Source organism: Triticum aestivum, chromosome 2B (genome assembly GCF_018294505.1).
Source record: "Triticum aestivum cultivar Chinese Spring chromosome 2B, IWGSC CS RefSeq v2.1, whole genome shotgun sequence".
Taxonomy (NCBI): Eukaryota; Viridiplantae; Streptophyta; class Magnoliopsida; order Poales; family Poaceae; genus Triticum; species Triticum aestivum.
Window position 1 is genome coordinate 548,716,908 of NC_057798.1, and position 5,583 is coordinate 548,722,490.

Consider the following 5,583-nt stretch of genomic DNA (forward strand, 5'->3'; position numbering starts at 1 on the left):
AGGGATCCGCTTTCATCATCCATGCCATGCCATTCATTGAGCTTTCCTGAAATAATAGTCTTGGAATAGCATTAGCCCAATGAACTATATGTTGTTATGAATTACCAAAACCACCTAGGGATAGTTGCACTTTCAATCTCCCCCTTTTTGGTAATTGATGACAACATATAGATCAAAGCTTCAACAAATCATAATAAGATTGAAAAACATCGTTGCTTTGAGAAGTATGTGATAAGCAAGAGCTCCCCCTAAATTTGTGCAAAGTTTAAAATTTGCTTCGGACTGCAAATGCACAAGGAATTAGGCTCATGGGTTACTCTTCCATGTCACATACATCTTGGTGGAGCGCTCAAAATGATAAAGATTGAATACAAGCACTCATCACCAAGCAAAGTGAATCATCATATATGGATAGGTAAGATAATATCATCAAACATGCATAAGTGTAGCTTATGATCAAACACATGATCACCAATGTCTCACAAAAACAGCATAGTATCTCAAGCAATCAAAAGCAAACAAAGTTTAACCACCAAAGCAAGAGAGAACAAAAGCAACACTCTCTCTCTCTCGAAGCCTATGATCTATACATTTTTCTCCCCCTTTGGCAACAAGTTACCAAAAAGTTCATAAAAAATGCATAGTGCTAGATCGACTCTCAGGCTTGATCTTCAGGTGGTGGTGTCCGGATAACTCCAAGAACGAAGGCTTCAGTTGAAGTAGAGGGAGCTGGAGGAGTTGGTGCTGGAGCTGGTTGCACTGGAGCTGTAGGAGCTGTAGCTGGTGCAGATGATGTGGCTCTGGTGTCTGGCACAGGCACTGCAGCTAACCTCTGAGCTCTAGGCACTCTAGAAAATACATTAGTGGTAGTCTTGCCCTTCCTCTCCTGCATGTCATCCTGTAGCTGCTCCACAACGGACTGAATCTCAGTTACTTTGACATCTAGATCATAGAATTTTTGTTCCATGATTCTTTCCAAGCTCTTCTGATTTTGAGTGAGGGTGGCCAATCCCTTCTCAATCCTCAGTGTTGATGCTATCAAGTAACCAAGTTGCTCATGCTTGTTCTTCAGAAAGTACTCAGATGCCTCCTCTTGAGTTGGCATCTTGGCAGCCTTCTCTTTCCTTGCCTTCTCCTTCTTCTCTTGAGCTTGTACTGATGATGGTTCATTCTCATTCAAGACAACCTGATTGTCCTCAAAGTCTGGATAGAGAGGAAAATGTTCCTTATCCAATAGATATTTTCCTATGCCCATCTTTGAGTTAATCAACTCCTGAATCTGAGGGGCATATCCACAATTTCTCTTTTGATCTGCTGTAGTCCTCTTAATGGTCTCAACCATAAGGCTCATGACCTTGAATTTCTGTGGCACATCAAACAAATACAACATGTTGATTGCATGCCCTCTTATCATGTTGTGGTCACCAGACTTAGGCAACAGAGTGTGCCTTAGGATCCAGTTGATTGTTGGCAGCCCTGACAGAAGAAAGTGGACTGACCCAAACTTATGTGTCTCAATGGCTTTGTCTGGGATCTCCTTGTACATGTGTGCCATGGAATTGTGGTCCATCTTCTTCTTGGCATAGACATCCAAGTCATCTTCACTCTCCTTTGGGGCATTGATCAGTTTTGCCCATTCCTCAACAGTGGATTGGTACCTTGTACCTTCAGACATCCAAACTATCCTCCCATCTGGATAGAAGTGTGCTGTGGAGTAGAATTGCATAATGAGTTCATCATTCCAGTTGGTGAGCTTTTGCCCAACAAAATCTGCAACTCCACAAGCAACAAAACTGTCTTGCACTCCAGGATAGTGTTCTTCATTTTCTTTCATGTAGGTCCAGTCGACCCACCTCATATCACACACTATGGGCTTCTTGTCCAACAAGATTGTCTCATAGAAGTCCTGCTGTTCCTTGGTATGGAACCTGTAATCAACAACAATCCTTCTCCTTGTGGCATATGGATCTGTCATCCTCCATAGCCTCAACCCTGAGTCTCTTCTGATGTTCATGTCCTCAGCCACAGGATGGGCATCATTATGGTCTGGTATCTTGGGCTTGAGCTTCCTCAGGACTTGTCCTTCTTCATCTTCCTCATCAGCAACTTTAGGCACTGGGTTGTTCTTCTCAGCAGCTGGAATACTCCTTGTATTCCTCTTTGGTGCAAGCTTGGCCTTGGGGCAGCTTTGGGTGCTTCCTTGGGCTTTGATGTCGCAGCCCCTGACTTAATTGCATCACCCATAAGCTTTTGTGCCTTGGGTGCTGGTGCAGCAACCTCTTCTTCCTCTTCAGAGTCTCTCCTCATTGAGGGATTTCCAAGAACCTGGGCAGTAGTGGTTCTGGCACTCTTCTTCTTCTTATCCTGAGCAGCAACTTCATCTTCTGATTCTATGGTAAACTTCATGGTTTCTCCAGTGGGAACTTTCTTGGGTTTGGAAGTTGTGACTCTCTTTGCAGGTGCCTCTTTGGGTTCAGACTTTTCAGGCACTTGAGTAGATCCTCTGACCTTCAGCATAGGTGTCCTCTTGGCAGGAACCTTCCTATTGAGTCCAGGTTTAGTGTTTTGTGCTGAGGCATACTCCTTTTTGAGCACTACCTTCTTGGAGGTAGTCTCATCCTCTTCTGCTCTATAATCCTCATCCTCAGAATCTGAGGTTCTCTTCTTCCTTGTCCTGGTGGCAGCTTTAGGCAGGTTGCTTGGGGTGCTCCTGCTGCCTTCATCTGAAGTGCTAGAGGGACTAGTTCCCTCACTCATGTGATTGTGCTCTTCTGACCTGTTCTGACTATCACTTTGGTCTAACATGCTGCAAATCACTGACTGCTGACCCTGTGAAGAGTTATAGATGAGATAGAGTGGATGAGCATCACAAAATGCAGAGATTTTTGCAAAAGAATGATTCAAAAATTCAGTTTTAGTTTTCCACAGAAAGCATTTTAGATCAACCAATTTTCAAACTCGGTGATACCGAAGCAGTTTTGGAACCTAAATTGATGAACTCGGTTGGACCGAGTCACAGTTCGGTGGCACCGAGACTGCTAGGGTTTCACAAAGTCCTAAAATCGGTCTAACTGATTAGCAATTCTCGGTCAGATCAAGAGTTACTAGTGCAATGGCATTAGCCTAATCGGTGGGACCGAGTTTTTCAACTCGGTGGGTCCGAGATGGTTTCGGTGGAAACCTAACCCTAAATTTTCAAATCTCATCTAATCTAAGGATTGCATTGACTGGATAGGAGTGTTTCAATCATGGAAAGAATCATTAAGAACACAATGTGCTAGGAACCGGACGAGGATAGCATTGTGATCGAGTCCATACCCTAGCTTGGTGATAAACTCGCTACAGCGGCAACGGCGGGGGTGAAATCCGTTGACGGTGGCGGAGACCAGCGACAAGAGGCGGCTGGCGATGAGGAGACGATCCGGAGACCCTGATGGCAGAGAGAGCTATTGCGCGAGCGAAGAGGTTCGGAGAAATTTCCAAATTTTTGCCCGTGACTATATATAGCCCGACCCTGTCGGCGTGACCGAGTGGAACAACTCGGTGGCACCGAGATGCATAACTGTGTACAGTTACAGCAACTCGGTGTGACCAAAAAGTTCAAATCGGTTGCACCGAGATTGAAAACCTAGATCGACTTAGTGATCTTGGTGGGACCGAAATGGAGGAATCGGTCAGACCGAGAATCACAAAGAAGTTTTGGAAGTTTAAGTCTATGACGAATCGGGGACTCCGAGTGCTCCTCACACAGAGTGGTTCGAATCCGACTTGATCAAATTTTGTGATGTAGCATGAATAGAGTTTGAGAAGAGAAAAGCATAGATAGCTAGAGAAGGTTCTTAGGCATTCTTGTCCATCCACTTGGCAAAAAGAAAAAGAAGCCAATCACTCAAAACAACAAGTGGATGTCCTTGAATGAGTACAATATGCACCAACATGCTTACACAATAAGATGGCAAATGAAATATGTGGCAAAACATGCACAACCAATTCTAGCATCTATCAAACAATTGGCGATGACAAGGTCATCTATATATGAGTATATTGACTTAGGAGTCAAATGAAAACATTTGATCATAGGTCATACTCATCGTTTAAGCTCAAGTGAGGTTACCACTATTACATAATGCATTGATGTGTTCACACCATTAGAGTTGCTTTGACTCAATTCTTAGAGTTAAGCTCTCCCTAGATGTGAGATCCCTTTTAGAGGGATGAACTAACCTTGGGTTTTGTCGATGATGACTTCATGTAGGTGTTGAAGATGTGGATGCTCAATGTTGATGTAGATCATTTGGAGCAATCCTTTGGAGTGAGTTGCACTTTCAACTTACCTACATGGGTTAGTCCCACAAGGAACAAACAAGAATATCCATAGACATAGAGTGATGCACACACAAGATAATGTCCATGAAATCATTAGGTTACCTTGTCCCTTGCCTTACCAACATGAGGGTTTGTGACTCCTTGAACTAGTGCAAGATTTGGAAGTTGATTGCACTTGTTCTTGCCATAATGATATGAGTGAAGAATGTTGGCGGAGTCACCCTCAAGAACTCTCTAGTTCTTCTTCTTCGGGATCCACATCATCTTGATGGGAATCCTTGGAGTTGTAGTTGTACTTGATGAAGTAGAACTTGACGTAGTCTTGGGAATCCACTTGACCGAGACCTTAGGTGCTTCTTCAAATGCATCAATCTCTTCTTGAAGCTTGTCCTTGCCTTTGTTCTTGTGGTCTTGTGGTGGAAGATCATCTTGTGCTTGTGTTCCTTTGAAGGAAGTAGGATCATACTTCTCTTGTTGAGGAACGAACTTCGTCTTGGCGTATTGATCTTCTTCCCACTCAACTCCATTGGCATTGAACTTTCATTCAAAACCAACACCTTGATTCTTCCGGTGCCTTGCTTGCATACAATTTCCTCAAATTGCTTACTCCCGACAAGGCTCTTGTAAACACCTTTCTCTATAATTCCCTTCAATAAGCTATTTTCTTGCTCAAGTGTAACTTGGCTAAGAGAATCATTAGTGGAATCAAGAGAACTACTAGAAGCAACAATATTGGATTTGACATTATTATTGTTACTACTAGAGGAAGTATCTTTCTTGTACTTGTTACTAGACTTGACTTGAGGCATGTAAGTGGATAAGAGTAAACGCTTGGCAATGTAAGAAGAAATTTTCTTACGGAGATCATCATTGATTGCTTTCAAGAACTCATGCTCTTGCTCAAAATTGAGCTTTTCAAAGCGTAACTTCTCATGAGCCCTTAAAAGTTCTCGATGATCTTCGAAGATAATTTCATGAGCCAACTTAAGAGTGTTTAGTTCTTTAGTTAGAAGCTCAATCTTCTCCTTATCATTGTCATTCATTTTATCTTAATTAGCATGATTAATTAACGTTTCATCATAGTATTCATCACTAGAGTTGTCAACAAGTAAATCATCATCCACAAGTAAGTCATCTTCATCACTATTGAAATCAACATACTCAGGATGTGTTACCTTTGGACCTTTGGCCATGAAGCATCTTCCAATTCCTTCATTTGGTGAATCAAATATGTCGTAGGAGTTGGTTGACACAAGT